Source organism: Euprymna scolopes, chromosome 24 (genome assembly GCF_053919585.1).
Source record: "Euprymna scolopes isolate OS-2025 chromosome 24, ASM5391958v1, whole genome shotgun sequence".
NCBI lineage: Eukaryota > Metazoa > Mollusca > Cephalopoda > Sepiida > Sepiolidae > Euprymna > Euprymna scolopes.
In genome coordinates, this window is record NC_136505.1 from 6192237 (window position 1) to 6211607 (window position 19371).

General features: G+C 33.5%; 1 protein-coding gene across 1 annotated transcript in view; it reads left to right on the forward strand.

Moving 5' to 3' along the window:
• LOC145246459 (growth hormone secretagogue receptor type 1-like) overlaps positions 1-19371 on the forward strand; it is a 601437-nt gene that overhangs the window by 272179 nt on the left and 309887 nt on the right. Inside the window, exon 2 of the mRNA XM_080108077.1 lies at positions 18987-19095. The gene's annotated coding sequence lies outside the window, so the exon portion shown is untranslated. The remainder of the gene's footprint in view (positions 1-18986; positions 19096-19371) is intronic.

The window sequence follows — 19371 nt, forward strand, 5'->3', positions numbered from 1 at the left end:
ATCCAATAATATTTTAACAATGCGTTGAACTTTAAAGTAGGAAAACATTCTTAAATTAGATTGAGAAGCACTTTCTCAAGAAATACACACTGAGCATACCTTTAAGAAGAAACATCTTTAAACGAGTTAACGCCACTTTAGAAACATATTGAATGCAATGAAATTAGATGTGACAAAATTATATGCACAAATTCTTACTGCAATCAAGTTAGCCGGCTTTACTAATTTTTCTTTAGATTTCTGGAGTTAGCATACTGGTGCTTCTCATATAAGAGTATATAAGTATACCGACTATGTAAAGATGTGCGCCCAATCTATCTATCAATCCATATATGTATCAATCTATCTATCGTTCTATCTTCTTATTTATCCATCTATCTGTATATCTGACTCTCTGTAACGTTATAGATAGTCAAGAGAGAAAATTCATGAAGTAATAAAGAGTGCTTAATAAAACAAATGCGCAGGATATATTTTTATTGATATAGACACATTTACAAGGTCCCGAACCTGGACAAACTAATGTTTCGGAGAGATGGTTCGTAAACACCACAAGTCCTCTTCAGCCGACTTTTAAAACGCTTTTCTTCCACAGGCAAAAAAAGTTCTCAGATGAAAGATAGGAAAACTATTTGTTTAAAAAATAAAACATGTTCACATGTAGAGGGATATGGACGGGGGCTATTTGACATCAATATATATATATATATATATATCAATATATATATATATATATATATATATATATATATATATATATATTGATATACGAGGGGTGTGCAATAAGTAAGCCCCTGACCCACTTCGCATAGTAGTAAAGCAACGAAACTTGGCAGGGTTATTTGTCTTTCTCTACATAGGAATCATCCAGAAGTATGCATTTCTCACATCGTTTGATGCAGCTCTAGAGACCATTTTTATAGAACACCCCAAGTCGGGCCTCCAACCACAACGTGACTTCAGACATCAAGGCTACATCATCTGGGAAATGTGTTTCTTTCAAAAACAACTTCATGGCTGGGAAGAGGTAAAAGTAAGAGGGTGCAATGTCAGGAGAGTACGGAGGATGGGGCAGGATTTTATAACCACACGCCCGTGCTTCTGATCTGGCGACATGCGAGTTGTGGACCAGAGCATTGTTTTGCAGGAGGAGGGTACCTTTTCTGATCTTTCCCCGCCTCTTGATTTTGATAGCTTCCCTTAATTTCCTCAAAAGTGAAGCATCATAAGCTCCTGTAATTTTGGTAGCCTTTGCCAAGAAATTTGTCATCACTACTCCGTCCTGATCCCAGAAGACTGCGAGCATGACCTTGCCAGCTAAGGGCTGCTCCCTTGCCTTCTTTAGAGGTGATGAGTCCAAGTGCATCCACTGCATTGACTGGGATTTAGTCTCTGGATCATAGGGATAGAGCCAGGTTTCATCCTGTGTAATCAGTCTTTTGAAAAACTTTGACTCATCTTCTTGGCACATCTCCAAATTCATCCTCGAGCACTCGACGCGTTCTCGCTTCTGAAATGGTGTGAGTAACCTGGGAATCCATCTGGCAGACACCTTATACATATGCAAATGATCATGAATAGTAGTTTCCTCAGACCCTGTACTAATCTTGACATCTTGGGCTATTTGGCGAATAGTAATGCGCCGATCTTCCAAAATGGCAGCCTCTACTTGACGGACAGATGCCTCATCAATGGCAGATGGGGGGCGACCAGGTCTGGGGGTTGTTTCCACATACTTTCGGCTATGTTTGAGTTCACGATACCAGCGTTTTACAAGGTCATATGTTGGGGCATTATTACCATAAGTTTCTTTCATTTCATCAAAAGTCTCCTGTGGTGTGCGTCCTTTCAAATACAAAAATCGGTTCACTGCTCGACAGTCAACAGGCTCTATTTCACACCTGACTCAGTTTAAACACCTGTAAAACAGAAACCACAAGTAGTTCTGAGTTGTAATCTGCCACATAACCCGTAGAGATATAAATCATTGCACATGCAAAATTTCAGCTAGATCAGACAACTTGAAGTGGGTCAGGGGTATTACTTATTGCACGTCTCTACTATATATATATATATATATATATATATATATATATATATATATAATTTACAGTATAATGTAGGCTTTGTATTATTATTATTAATAAATTTACAGTATAAATGTAGGCTTTGTATTATTATTATTAATAAATTTACAGTATAAATGTATGCTTTTTAAGCTAATGCAAGTTATAAATTTGTCAATTTCATATATTTTTTAGAAATCAGCTGCTATTTTTAAAGTAGTTTAACCACGTATAACAACGTATATTTTAATTCATTTATTACGCTACAATACAAAGAAAAATGTTTATCTAAACGCGTGTCAGTATTAGAATTTTTATATTATAATTATTATGCATACTTTTCTAAATTTCAAAAAAATATTTAAATATTTAACAATTTTAACCGATTTTATAGCTACGTTTAGTTGTTTTTCTAAATACGGTCAGTATATTTTCTATATATTAATATAATAGCGTGTATTTTATTTTCTGTGTCACGCTTACATCCGTGTCGTTAAAGTGTTATGTACTTCCATTTCTTGTCATGAATAATTTTACCAAATAATTCTTCATAAGTTTTGGTTTAGGTCTCGATTATAACTGATGGCACTTAAGTTATTTATTTCTTTTCTAAATAATTTTATCAAGAACTTTTCATAAGTTTTCGATTCGGTTTTAATTATAACTGATGGCACTCAAGTAATCTTTTTAAAATAATTTTATCAAGAATTCTTCATACGTTTTGATTCTTTTTTTAATTATGGCTGAAGAAACTCAAGTTATATATATATATATATATATATATATATATATATATATATTTATATATATATATATATATATTATAAAATATATATGGCTATTAAACCTAAATAAGCATAAGCCTGAAGAATACTAGAGTGCACGAAACGCGGAATATTCAGTGTAGCTTAATCCCCATATATATATATATATATATATATATATATATATATATATATATATATATATATATATTATAACTTAATAGATCTACCTACGTATTGAGCACTGTTGAAGTAAATACTTAAAGTTTACGCATAAATTTATACTTTCATATATTAATATATGCGAGTAAATGAAGTATATATATATTTATATATATATATGTATATATATGTATATATATATATATACTAGCAAACGTACCCGTCGTTGACTGGGTTCGAAAACAGCCTCCAGAAAATGGACTCTCATTTATGAAAGTATGATAGATTATGAAAAGGAAGGGTTTTAAAGAGATAGCTCTGAATTTGGGGGTATCAAAACCAAATAAAAATGTGATGAAAGTAAAAATAGATAAACCCCATTATTTATTATACCATACCCGTTCACACTGAAACACTTATCACAATATTCTGTTGATCTATATTAAAAAACCTTGTTAAACTTTGTGACATATTCCCATTCTATGGAGGCCAGGCGCAAACGAACACCCCATAATTTAATTATACAATATTTCTTCAAACTGAAACATAATTATCAAAGTATACTTACGCAGATAGATATGAAAAATCTTTATTAAAATGTGTGCCTATTTCCATTATATGGAGGCCAGGCGCGAATGCAGACCCCACAATTTAATTATACCATCCCTATTTAAGTTAAAACATACATATCAAAGTATTATTATGTACATCTATATTCAAAACACTTGTAAACTTCTAACCGTTTTTTTTAATTTTCAAATGTTTTATTTCCATACTTTGTGAGACAGGCGCGAACGCAGACCCCACAATTTAAATGAACCATTATTATGCCAGATCAAACATACCCATTCCTATGTCTCGATACATCTTCTATCATTATATGTTATCAGTTTTCTATAATAGTCAACCATATAGGAGCCTATTCGTGACCAGACACACACACACACATACGTTCGGCTTTATATATATATATTTTTTTTACACAGTGATCACCACTTATCAAGGCCCGGAAGCCACTCAGGGATAAGGGTTATTGCAAGTACATTACGTTAGTGTGGAGATTTGATGAAGTGTTTACTTAAGGGGGCGGTTCATTAGGAATTTGTTAACATTGGACTTGAAGACATCCAAGTTGTAGTCCAGAGGGAAGCAGGCAGACGGAACAGAGTTCCACAGGTGTGCAGTTTTAAGAAAGAAGCTTTGTTCATGGAATCCGCATTTTGATTTAGGCACAGATATAGAGTGGGGGAAATTTTTCACAGTGGATTCAGCTAGACGGGTGTTTTTCGTGAAAGATTGGCGAGGGGGGACCAGGGATTTGAGTTCAGACGAGCACCTGCCATGAACATAACGATAAAATAAGGATAGGCTCGCAACGTCTCTTCTGTTTGAGAGGGGTTGCAGGGTAGAGAAAAGGGCATCCCCCACTAAACCATGAAGTTTATTTTGTACTCTGTCAAGGCATGATAGGCTGTTTTTGACAGCTCCTGCCCAGATATGGCAACAGTATTCCATCCTTGGACGTACTATATATATATATATATATATATATATATATATATATATATATATATTCTTTCATAAGTCTTTACTTCAGTTTTGATTCAAACTAACGCACTCAAGTCATATGGATATTGTTTTTCTTTTTTTAAATCGCAACTTTATAATACATAAAAATCGATAGAACATTAACTCTATAATAATATATACGGAATTTGCAAGAATTAAAATATTATATTTAAGCGACTTTACGACCGGGCTTTGCCGAGCGTTCGTGCAAGCTTTGATAAATACTTTTGAAGTTTTAACAGAAAAGCTACAAAAATATCAGAGCATCTCCATTTACACTGAACACGTACAGAATTCTAACATCGATATATTACATATGAATGAGTTCCTTGTGGAATTTTCACAGGTCCCGCTAGTTATTTATTATTAGTTTTTTTATTATTTTGTTTATGTAAATTTGCTCGAAATTTAAACCCAATATTCTTAATATTTGTCAACTTTAACTAAGTTGACATACTCTAAACGTATGTTTTTTTTTTAATTAAAGCGATGGAATCTATATTTAGTTTAATCTAAAACAGTGTTCTCATATTTCGTGGAATAATTCAGAAATTAGATTTATTGCAAGTAAATTGTTTGCTTTCTTATAAAACGTTTATTGATTGAAGGTGATATTTCACATTTGTCATAATGCTTCGCTTCTGTCTAAAAAAAAAAAAAAACGATTTTCAAAATCAAAACCTCCATCTCGTTTTTTTGCACGAACTCTTGATATGATAATATATATTTTATGCTGCGCGGATGAAAAGCGGTATAAAGCTAAATATTCAAAATGTTTATATGTTATATTGCTTGTTTTGATCGAATTATTGTTCTCGTTATTAGTTTTGTTTGTTCAACGCTTCGGTCTGTGTGTCCTCTGATCTTCTTCGGGCATATAGTCGCCATCTTGAAAAAGCACAAATAACGCTAAAAATGCGAGCAATATCCTGACCAAAACAAGTAATACGGACAATTAGCGATTATCTCAAAATTAAAAACTTTTAATAGTAATTTAACGTATGACAAATAATTTAAAAGTTAAAAATCATAAAGATAGACATGTAGCCTACGATCAATCAAGAAATTCTAAGAAAAGTTTTCTAAATTTTTTGTGGGGGGGGGGTTAAAAAATATTATATTTCGCCTGTAAAAAAAACCATTAAACAATTATAGATTTGGCTGTGTCTTAGCATTTCCGGAAGCTTCTGTGCATGAATCTTTTAACATTGCAAAGCACAGTAGAGGTAAAAGTATAATAAATCACCTTGAAAATAAAATTCGTCCCTAAAAGGTTGTTCAAATAAATTAAACGATGTAAATCTAATACTTCAGATTACTCCGGTGTTCTTTATTAAGTTATACACGCTATGAATAAAAGAAACTTTCAAAAAAACAAAATACACTTCTAAAGTATATTTCTCCTAAGCCTACATTAGTTAAAGCGGATAAATAAGGGGTGGGGCAAGAAAAAAAAACTATCAAGACGTCTTTCAGCCAACACTTTTTCAAGATATACGTTGGCAGCGAGGGAGAAAACATCGTTTCAAACATGGTCAAAATACCATAAATTAACAGGGTAAAAAAAATTGTATAGGGAATTGGAGAAAAAAGATAGAGAAACAATTTCAGCAAATACCCTGGAGTTCTAAATTATGGGTATAATTCTCTGCTTACACAGAGATGGTTGGTGCAAATTAATGTATACAGCCTCGAGAATTTGTAAATGAATTCTCGCGCGCGCTCTGTGTAAAATCGTGTATCCTTCAGTGAAAATTTGGGACTCTAATAAATGTTCACCAATGGCTGACCTATCAGTTGGTAAATGCCCGGATGTTGGCCATTTTTTTTTTTTTTTTGCCTACGTATCGAAGTGGGGACATGTTGGGAAATTCTAACCTCCAACCGTTGAATGGTATGGCCCACGTAGTCAGCTTCACACTGATATATATATATATATATATATATATATATATATATATAATATGAACAAATGATTACTAAAACATGTATAAAGACATCTTGAAAAAGAGTTAAAAACATATTTAATTTTAAAAAGGAAGCACAAGATAAGTGAATAGTCCTTAATTCGCAGAGTGTCGAAGAAATACTCTCCTTCTCATCAGAGGGCAGGAATTAGCAAAATGCGGGATTGGATTTTGCATGTAAAAGTATTTAATGAAACCACAAGTAAGTCACAGATCTTACTTGGTTGAAAAAGGGGAATAGGAGGTAAAAGAAAAATGATAAAAAGATTTCACATGAATGGATAATCCGGTGAAGGGTAAAAAATCCAAGAATGGTAAAATCCAAAACGGTCGAATTTTATATATATATGTATATATGTATATATATATATATATATATATATATATATATATATATATATATATATATATATATATATAAGTTTCGTGGTTCAATTTGAAATTCTGAAAAAAACAACATATAGAGACATATATTCGATTTAAAAATTTATTGCTTGACACCCGGATTTATAAACCTGAATGACATTGGACTCCTTCCGATAATGGTTGTATCAACTTCTCTTTTCGTATAATTTTCTCCATATAATTATCCACAACCGCTCAAAAACATATTTCAATAATTGTGCTGAAAAGCAAAATAACGTCCATTCGCAACTGAACATTTTGCTGACTGCATTTCATTTCCTCTGAGGATATGAGCCATTCTTGAAAATTCATGGATTAAGGAAATTAAAATAACCCTTTCTATATATTCCATTGTCAAGCAATAAATTCTTAAATCAAATATATGTCTCTATATGTTATTTTTTTCAGAATTTAAAATTGAACCACGAAACGTATATATTGCTCTATTCTTAAATATTGAGCCTTTCCTTTTGGGCTAGGATCTCCTTGAACGTATTACTTCAAGTAATATCTATCAGGATTTTTCATCTGAATTTTATCAGTGTCTTATCTCGCTTATATATGTATATATATATATATATATATGTATATATATACATATATATACACATACATATCTATATATGTGGATGTTAGACATTGTTATATATATACATATATACATATTTCTGCAGAAATATATTTTCTCATAATATATACGAATCCATATTTAAGAATCTCAATGTAGTTACAGAGCAAAATAGTTTATAAATGACAAAAGCCTATATTCCATAATTCATGATGTTGACCATCTTATAATTTATTTCTGTAATTCAGTTGGTATTTACAATTCTTAACAGTATCTGTTTCGTAGCGCAAAATTAATCACTTAATTATTATATTAATCAGGAAATCTATTATGCCCTTAACTCATCAGAAGAAATAGGAACAATCAATCCGTCAAAGGAAATAAAATGCGGTTTGACATGATTAAAATCCGAAAATAGAAGGGAAGCTGCAAATAACTTTAATATGTTTACATTACGCCATTTTGAATTTTAAAAAAGTCACTAAATCTAACTATTCGTACTAACATTCTCTATTAGTTTATGAATATTTTACCAAAATGTCCTATTCAATAATTAGAAAATTTATTAATTCTAATTAATATATGGCCACTTACGGAAATAACAGAAATAATTATGAACTGCATATACGATTTGATATTAAGCAGAAATGTAGTAGAACTTAATGACTTATGAATGTCGATTAGTTTTAATGCAAGAATTTTAGAATATATTTTTGTCATTTATGTCATATATATATATATATATATATATATATATATATATATATATATGTATAGTAAAACTGGTAATCAGTAAAAACCGAAAGAGTATGCTCAATACTATTGCAGAGCAAATATGTGTTTTTCTGTAAGGTCTGACGATGCGGTTGGATCGTAAACATGGTCCCACATCCGAAACATATGTAACCAAACAGATAAAACGGTAATAAAAAATGAAACACACACACACACATATATATATATATATATATATATATATATATATATATATAGTATGATGTGAGAAAAGTGCGACAATGTGAATTGAAAAATAAACGCGTGAAAATAACAAGGCAGCCCTTATACATTTTTAGACCGGATACCTCAGCAAAAGAACCTTCTCAGTGGCATGCAATATGGATTCTGTTCTGCTAGATCTACAATAGATGTGCTAACAGTTATATCTTATATGATTAGCGAATCCCTCAACAGAGGCTCCGTTTCTAGGGCAATTGCCTTGACATATAAAGGTCTTTGTTATGGTTAGGCATAACAACTTACTCACAAAATTTCCATCTATGGTATAGCATGAAATGCTTTTTCAATTCTTAAATCATTTTTTTTTATGTGTTCATAAGTGTAGTGGTTGATGGGCAGGAATCAGAAACTCAGATTATAAATTCTGGAGCCTGTCAGTGGTCCATCCTGCACGCAACTTCCTTCAAGATCTGCATCAATGATCTCCCAAATCACATCTTAAATCATTTGAAGACATTTAGGCTGACGACCCTACATATATGGCAACATTTTAAAGGCATAAAACGACCAAATTTTCTTGATTATGTGGTGCAACGGTGAAAGGGGTTACTCGTACAGTGTAATTTATCTAAGTCAAAGCTTCTATCTTTTCATCATCAGCGCCCTGAACACCGTCTGACATCAATCAAAATGAACGGTTTTCGTTATAGGGTGGCTCCATGTTTTGACAAACTTATCGGTCTGACTTCTACTCTTGATCTGAGATGGAACACGTACACCAAATTCGTTGACAGGGTTGTTGGGAAAATGATGGGATCGTTGTACCGTTCCCGTTGATATCTCACTGCTGATGCAATCCTCTACCTATATAAGAGCTAGGTACGTCCAAGTATGATATATTGTTGCCCCATCTGGACAGGAGCTGCTAAAAGCAGCTGATCATGTGGTGACAAAGTTCAAAACTAACTTCGTAGCCTAGTGCCCTTATTTTTTCTCTGCAATCTCTTACCCACAGAAGAGACGTTGCGGACCCGTCTCTTCTTTGTAGTTATTTTCATGGAGGGTGCTCGTTTTAGTTTCAATCTATAGCTCCCATTGGGCAGACATGAACAAAAACACGTGTCTAGCTTAAACACTTACCAATAATTTCCCCCACTTATCAGTGTATTTCTTAGAACGGCACCCTATGGAACTCTCTTCCATTTTCTTGTTGTCAAACTGATTACAATATGGTTTTCTTCAAGTCCAACGTGAACAGATTTTGATGAGCCATTCCCTTAAGTAATCCAATTTACCAAAATTTACTTAACGATGACGACGACATATTCCCCTTGACCACTGTACACTTATTAACATTTGTCCTCGAGTGGCCTCTGGGCCTTGATATGTGGTGACTTATTTGGAAAAAAAACTCAGTCTATTGGATTTTTCTATTGGATTTACTTAAACAAATTAGTTGTCTAGTAATTCCATATGGTACAATTTACATGAAACGACCGTCGTGCCAGACCACGTAAAAGATCTTATACGAAATTTGCAAAAGACGTCTTTACATTTCGTATAGGTTGCCGTGTTTAGCATAAGATTTACCAAGTACGACAAATAAATTGAGATTACATTAGACGAAAGCTTCTGAGAAGTTCAACCAAGAAATAGAGTAGAGTCTGGATCATATCAATGATGCAATTTACCGATCTGCATCTAAAAATATCGCAAAACAAAATAAAAAAGATGTTTCTGCATATCGTTGGAAAGAAGACAGCGTCGATCTCAAAAATAGTAGCAATATATCGATATCCATTATGCAAAGGATTCGATTTGCTAACCAATAAATAAAATTTTAACTCGATATAAACAGACGTTTTTTCTAATACCAAGCACATTCCTGATGGTAGAGAAGTAGACATTTTTGCCAAATACCGCTGCTGATCCTGAGTTTAATATTCAGCTTGTATTGACGTAGTTGTCAGGATTTATTTGCTTCCCCACCGAGAAAATTTGGCAATAGGTCGTTTTTTAATGTGGGGAGATTAGGGAAATGGGGACCAGCTCCCAGGGGAGTAGAGGAGGTGGATATTAATAATTGGTATGATGAGTTTCCTCATACATTGACCAATAACTGATTTCTATAAGAGCAATGTTCTTATATATGGGGTTGCCCCCACATATCGTATTTGCTTAAAGTTTGTTGTCAAGCCCCGCAGGGTCCGATCGCATTGTATTGACGTAGTTGTCGACGAAGGGTTTCAATTAAAAATACATAACAACTGTGCTTGTTACACTACAAGCTGGCAGCTCGACGTTGCTCTGTCTTGCAATACGGTAAAACATGGCATTTTAATTTGTGCAGATTGTATGGAGTATTATTATAGAATCAATCCTCTCTTTAATATTATATATGACGAGGAATAATTTGACCACTGGATTAATTCACAAACAAAATAAGATACCATAAGCGACGTATAAACATTTTAGTGCTCATTAGAACACAACTTGTTGATTACTTGGTAGTCCTGTAGCTTTTGTAATAGACGTAAATCATTTCGTGGAGCACTAGTGGCAAAGGGCAAGTAAACTAGGCTCATACATATACTTTGACAACAAACAAATTACATCGCTGCAACCCATTTAATTCTTTTTTGACAACGTGAACTGAGATGTAAGTATTTTTGTAAAGAGCAGATGACTTTTGCCATTCACCTAGCTCGATGATATGCACCTGGTTTTCGTATTTCCAAGCTTGACAGTGGCTGATCCCCAGGAAATAATAGGGCCAAATATAGAAATTATTTGTAATTATAACGTGGCTGGTACATCTGAAGCTGCATGTGTAAAAATGCAATGAGTTCATTATTTTTCAGATACCAAAAAGTGTTCATCACTTATTCGCTGGTATTCAGCAGAATTAATTGGGTCCCAAACTTTGAAAACCTCTAAAAAAAAGCTTTCTAGGTGTTCGAGCTTCGTGATACTTCCATGAGAACTTCCAATGCTTTTGCAACTATCAGTTGACGGCAAGGTCATCCAAGAAGTTTACGTCTTAGTTTTTGTTCCAACTATGCACATGTACTAGCGGGTGTGTCAAATGACATTGACGTGCTTTGGTCTGTAAGGTTCTATTCATTAAAAACGCAGAATACCTCTGCTTGGGGCTTAACCAGTTCCATTTGTTAATTGTAAAAACCAACTATTTTCATAATACCGTCTCTTGATACAATCATTCATAATCGGTCAACTTCCTCGTTTCCCGCGAGTGTTGGAAAAGTGTACCAGACTAGTGGACAGTAGGAGAGGATTAATCAAAAACAAAACAAAAACGCTTAATTTCCTGGGCTGCCATTTCACGGTAATTTCATCGAGCTTATCTTGTAAATGGTTTATTCAGAGCTACATCTCTGGGAGTGTGATCAAATGCTTCTACAGCAGCTGCTAGGATGTATGTTGCATTTCAATCACTTACTTTAGTTCTGTCAAGAGGTGTTGAAAGTTTTGGTGTCACGCCATTCATTGGTTAGTGACGTTTTCTACTTTTTAAGGAGTGGTTGGAATATTATACAGGTGTATCAGGTCTTTATGCACCAACTGAACTGGAATGACATTCATCAATATATTCTGCCATGCTGACTGTAGCCAAATCATTCTTTCCTTGTGCCTGAGGTACGCCCGCATTTATATCATATAGTGTTTATATACAACCATTGAGCACCACCTGAATGTTTCTCTTACTTAAAAAGGATTTATATATGTTAAGTATTTGACCAGTGATCCCATATGATCTGATTTTTAGTAGAAAGTCATCGTGAAATACCCCATCAAAAGCAGAAGATACTGCTAGAGCTACCGCTATGGCTTCCTCTGCTTTGTCAAGCGTATGGTAAAGATTACAGGATATCTGTAGTAGAACGGGCTTGCCTAAATCCATATTATTGGTCGGACAGAAGTTTAGCAGCTGTAAGGTGATGGACTAGAGTCTGGTTTATTATGGACTCAAATATTTGGGCGAAAAGAGGGAGGATGCTAATGGAGCGATAATTTGATGGGTTATTTTTGTCGCCAGAATTGTTTTAGAATGGTATCTCATAAAAAGATTTTCGGCTGTCAGGAAAGCAAAACTCGTTAAGGAATTTGTTGAAACGTTTAAAGAGGACTGGAATATTTTTTTTAACACAGTGATCACCACTTATCAAGGCCCGGAAGCCACTCAGGGGGATAAGGGTTATTGCAAGTACATTACGTTAGTGTGGAGATTTGATGAAGTGTTTACTTAAGGGGGCGGTTCATTAGGAATTTGTTAACATTGGACTTGAAGACATCCAAATTGTAGTCAGGTGGGAAGCAGGCAGACGGAACAGTTCCACAGGCGTGCAGTTCTAAGAAAGAAGCTTTGTTCATGGAATCCGCGTTTTGATTTAGGCACAGATATAGAGTGGGGGAAATTTTTCACAGTGGATTCAGCTACAATTGTATCTTGTCGATGGGATGTGGGAAAGTTTTCCACTAAACTTCTACCTGAATATTTCGGCTACAGAGATAAATTAAACTAATTTGCGTATTATTTTAAACATTCAGTTTAATTAATGCTCTTATTAGTCTTTTCGCTTTCCTTATGAAATGATCATCTTTAGTTAATAATTACGTGTGATTATATTCATGCATATATGATACATGATTTATACTTGCGTTATATTGCGTAAAAAGTTATAGTAAACACAAACTTCTTTCTATATATATTTATGTATTTGTATATATATATTTGCTTATAAAAGTTTAGCTACGGAATTTCTCTGTCAATTTTTGGACTACAGACAATATACTTAATATATAGAGTATTCGACCTCATGCAAAACTTTATATTTGTGATTTTGTCGGGGAAAACCGGTATCAAATTGTGAAAATAAAAGAAATGGAATTTGCCAGATGAACGTAGCACAAGTGCATTACGAATATTCATGCGTTACATATTAGCTATTGGTGCATAATTTAATTGTAGCCTTGCAGCAAACATGTCATCATAGCACAAGTATTAACGTAAAAGAAAAAAGTAAATCGTAGGCATAAAATTGTCGTTCCGATTCTCGGTAGTGGCGCACGAGTAATGCTTTACCTTTTTTTAAAATAATTACTGCATACTGGGGTCAATAAAATATGATAATAAATATGAAATCTGCATTTATCATAATATCATATTTTCGCGTATTTTACGATCGGGCAATGCTGGTATAAAGTTCTTTCCTTTCTCCGACGATCGGAAAGTCATTTTGCCTTAGTTAAAATCAATAGTCTTTAATTAAAAAATTCATTGATTAGCTTGTAGAACTGACTTTAATCCACAACTTTACATAAAAGATATAAATCAAATTTGTTGATAAAGTTCTTTAAAAGTGGTTAGATTACTATACTCTCGACAATATCTTCTATTCGTATATTAAGTAATATAAATATGTAAATCAAACATTGTTGCTACTGATCGAAGTACTATTGTCTGCCTTTAAAGAGTAGAAAACACTTCAGCATCTAGTGGGGTACGTCTTCTCCATTTCCCTACAGCCTGTTAATCACAAAAGAGACCTCACTAGTTTTTTTCACTACTATATTAACCGTGTCATGCTTGTTGCTCTATTTTCCTGTGGAAAACATTCACAGCATGAACCAACTTTGATCTTTTCTCTTCACGATCATCTAAACTAAACGGAGCTAACATAAACAACTTTATGCCATGTATAATTTTAGAACAGTTCCCAATACGCAGCTATTTTGTAAAAATTCTGGAAGTGGGTAAGTTTCAATATGAAGCTGTTCTGTGCAGGTCCTTAACTTTATAATTTTGCAGGCAAAAAGAAAAACACCCTTTTTATGTTGACACAAAAAGATTATGTGATATGTGCTAAAGATTCAATATATTTATGGAGCAACTCTGGTTTCTAATTGGTTGCTAGCAGAACGTGGTTCCATTTTATTTGTCAGTTACTATCGCCAGTGTCTATAAATAGAATATTCCAAATTTCAGTGATCATATCCTGCAGAGTATATCAAAAATATTGCAACAATTTTCAAGTGGACGGCAAAATAAGTCGACTACTACTTGGTTGTTTATAAAAGAGTATAATTTGCAAGTCAATATTAAATTATACTCGAGCTATTCTTTTACATAATTAAATTATGACTAGTTTTAACTACTGTCTCAAATACAATGTGTTGTTTGACTGTACCTTGACAAACAACTAACGTCAAAATATTGGTTCTTCTTTGTAAAACAAGACCCCTTCCCATATTAATATCCAAAAGCACATCAACCCTTTTCCTATGTTAATATAAAACCAAACATAATTTCCTTTTCAAGAACTTTAAATCTCTGATCTGATTTTAAAGCGGCACTTGGGCCTTGAAAGTGATGACTCATTGGTAAAATAAATAGGTCCTGGATATGACCTTAAACTATATCCAGTGGTGAGGCCCCAGCTTGCGGGCTTTCGGGAGTTTGGAGCCACCCTTTAATTATCATTGCTCCCAGGTTCACTTTGACCCGGAGTGGTAGCATCTGTTAGGGTTCCAACTATGGGTTAAATAGAAACTGACTTTAAAACAACAACTATATTCTATTAAAACATTTTTCTTCAAAATCTTTGGATTCGGCATTAAATAACCCGAAAAGGGTTGATATGACGTAAAATAAAAACAACCAACCAACCTAAATTAAATAACTTTTTGATTGCATAAGTTCGTGAATGCTTTATACAATATAAAGAGATAAAGCCAACATTAGATATTGGTTTATCTTTCCGTTGCCATGTAGGATATTGCAGTTTAACGGCAGGCTTATGTATTGTTTATCTGAAATAAAAGTAGAACGAATAAAAATGAATATGATATGACAAATAGTGAAAGGTGTAACAGATCACGGACGTATTTCGTATGCAAATGCATACGAAATGCGAAATAATGGCAATGTAAGGAAAAGACTATAAAAAGAGAGCACATTAGAGAAGACGATAACGTAAGAGACGTCACAGCCGTAACGAGTAGTAACTCGTGGCACGAAATGAAAAAGTAGGAATCGCGTTATTATGTTTCCTATGTTTCTTGCGACGTACTCTACAAAGAGGACTTCTACGACACTAAATAAAACGTCATAAACTAAAATCGATAAATGTATAAATCATGGATATAGTTGCCTAAACTGCGATTATTGTATGATATATGATATGTCAGCATTCCACTGAGCTCAAATTTATGGTTCTGCCCCCATACGAATATTAGGAAGCACATCAACCCCTTTCCTAGGTACATATGAAACCAAACATAATTTCCATGATACAAGGTGTGTCCCCAAGAACTTTAAATCCCCGTAATTAATTCTGGGACTTTTGGATTCTGTACAAACCTATAGCTGACGAAAGTTTAGGTCATTCCCTCAACGGTTTGAACCTAGTGCGATGTGATTGCATATTAACTCACCCATTGTAAATATTTGTCTTCCTGCTGGCTTCATTATTCAGGTGCGTTGATAAGCAGTAACCAACAGAATATTCAAAACATACGGAGGAAAGAAAAAGAAAACGTTTTATTTGTGAGAGTTCTTTTAAAGAAGCAACTTTTTCCCCCATTTTATTTCTAAGTGCACATGTTCGTTGAATTTATGCCGGCATTTCCCGCCAATTCGACAGGCAAGCTTTGTATGTTTGACGTCATTCGACTATTCATATTTTCCTTCGCTCGCACACAGAATAGTTTCTAGACAGACCAGACGATTGGCGGTAAACATGTTTACTTTTCTGCACCTAATAACTTTCTTGTTCATAATTAAAGTTTTGCTGTATTGTTGTCTGCATGAATATTATTATTACTAGTGTTCTTCTTTTTCTTCTTCTTCTTCTTCTTCTTCTTCTTATTATTATTATTATTATTATTATTTAATTACTATGAGTAGCCACACACATCGTCATCCAATATTTCTCTTTGATTACAACTTGAAGCGTTCTCTGGAATCTGAGTGGCTTTCCAGACTTCCAGTTATCATCATCTCTTTCGATAATCTTTGCAAAAGAATTTGAATTATCGCAACAGTCGCTTACCATTGATTTCTCCTTGAAAATGACCATTGGTTTTCAATGAAATTCAGGTGGCAAAGAGCCTCCCCAAAGTTCCAGTCCTCTTTGCACTCATTCAACGGAAGTCTTGCTAGTGCTTTCTCTCCACGGTCTTTCTATCCTCCTTCATCCTCCAAACTTATTTGATATTGAGCTAGTTTATGGTGACATACACAAACAAACCTTACAACTATTACGGTTTCAGTTTTCATGATTCCATGTAATGTTTCTTTGTGTTTTACCTTTGTATCCGCTCATGTATATTCAGTTTGTGTTTGTAGCTCAGGGGTTTCTTTTAATGTTTCAGCCATTTTTATTATTGTGATTCGTTGCATCTTCTACGGTATCCCTCCGATTCCAATCTCGGTATTGTTCTACTCACTCACTCACTCACTCATTATTATTATTATTATTATTATTATTATTATTATTATTATTATTATTTTCATCATCATCATCATCATCATCATCATCAGCATCATCATCTGGCGTATCATTTTTTTGGAATTCGTAAACAAAATTAACTCATCTATCTATCTCTCTCTCTCTATCTCTCTCTCTATCTCTCATATATATATATATATATATATATATATATATATATGTATATATATATATATATATATATATATATATATATATATATATATATATATATATATATATATACAGTCCTGGTCACACTCATAAGACCACTTAAGAGAGTAAGCGTTTACGCATAATATCGAATTTTTTAATCAAACAAATCGTTGAAACCATTGCCAAAAGGGAAAATATGATGGAAAAAAATGAAATCTGCTTCATTAGAAACCTTTACCCTGATCTAATAATTATTAAAAAAAAAAAAAACATTTTCACTTGGTCAAAATGATAAGACCACTTTAATAAAATCGGCTAGTTTTGAAAAAATTAATACGAAAAGCTTTCTATGCTACTAAAAGCAACTTGTTAGTGGATAAAAAAACATCTTACCAAATTATAAATGGCAAACGGGAAACCATTATCAGAGTTTGAGAGAGGAAGGACATTTGAGCTTAATAGAGGTGGACTCTCTCATAGATCCATTGCAAACGAAGTGAATCGTAGCAAAACGGTCATCACAATTTTTTAAGAAATCCGGATCAATATGGGCACAAAAAGAGTCCAGGTCGACCCCCCCAAAAAAAACCATCACTGGATCGCCGTATCAGAAGTTTAAGAAAAAAACTCCAGCTCAAGTCGATTGAAAAGCCAAACAGCAGCAGAGTGTAGTCCTAAAACCATCAGAAGGCATCTGAAAATGAAGGGTTTCAATCATTTAAAGCGACTGCAGAAACCACGTCTTCTTGAACAACATAATACTAATCGACTTAAATATGCCGCCAAATACCAGACTTGGGATGAAGAGAAGTGGGAAAACGTAATTTTCTCCGATAAGAAAAAGTTTTGTCTAGATGGTCCAGATGGATTTTAACACTACTGGCATGATAAAAATTAGCCCAAAGAGACTTTTTCAACTCGGCATAGTAGAGGAGGGTCTTTCATGATCTAGGGTGCTTTCTCGTCAGCTGGGATCCTAAAATTGCAAGTAGCGAAAGGCCGGAAAATTGAAGTATATTTCAATGCTTGAAAATGCTTCTATCAGGACTGAAGGTCCAGGTCTGTGTGGAAGAAATTAGATTTTCCAGCAAGACAACGCTGCGATACATACTTCTCGACAAGCACGAGAATACTTTTCTTCAAATAATATAGAATTGTTAGATCATCCAGCATGTTCTCCGGACCTCAATCCCATTGAAAATCTTTGGGGATGAATGGCAAAAGAAGTGTTTTTTTTTTCTTCCTTTGAAGATTGTAATGCCGGGTATGGGGCAGCCAAACCAGCTGCCAACATTGCCCCGCTATTTTTATTGAAACCAACCGAGAGTTCTTTTTAGTATCCTCGCTGTTCCCTTAAGTGCAATTAAGGAACTTTCTGGTTCAGTTTTTAGTATATGGGATAAAGTTCCTTCGCAACTGATAAAAAATTTAGTCGCAAGCATGCTGAAAAGAATTTTTGAAGTAATTCGTAATAATGGAGGCTATACTAAATACTGAGACCCTTTTTAGTAATTTATAATCGTCTTTTTATTATATAAATTATCAGTGGTCTTATCATTTAGACCAGGTGAAACTGTTTGTTTTTTAAACATAATTATTAGATCAGGGTTAAGGTTTCGAATGAAGCAGATTTCATTTTTTTCATCATATTTTCCCTTTTGGAAATGTTTTCAACGATTTGTTTGATTAAAAATTCGATAATATGTGTAAACGCTTACTTTCTTGAGTGGTCTTATGGTTTTGGCCAGGACTATATATATATATATATATATATATATATATATATATATATATATATATATATATATATATATATATTCTGTTTCCACTTATTTAAATGATCATTTATCGATGTATTTTAGGTGCGGGTAAATACCAGTGCAACTATCCTCGAATTTGTTTGATTATGATGTTCTGAAATGAACAAATATTTGACCAATATCTGTTTACCGACACACGAGAAAAACGACGGTAAGTCACTTTTCAATATATTCGAAAAATATTTCCGTTAACTTGAACAATAAATTGGACAGAAAAAGTATTTGACTATTTACAAAAAAAAAACAGCAGGTGTTTCCATTAAAATTAATCTATATTTGTCAAAGTAGATTTATTTGTTCCAGCTGTTTTAAAGTCTCAAGTGTATGCTTATATATATATATATGTATATATATATATATATATATATATATATATATATATATATATATACTAGCATGGGTGCCCGGCGTTGCCCGAGTGTTTGGA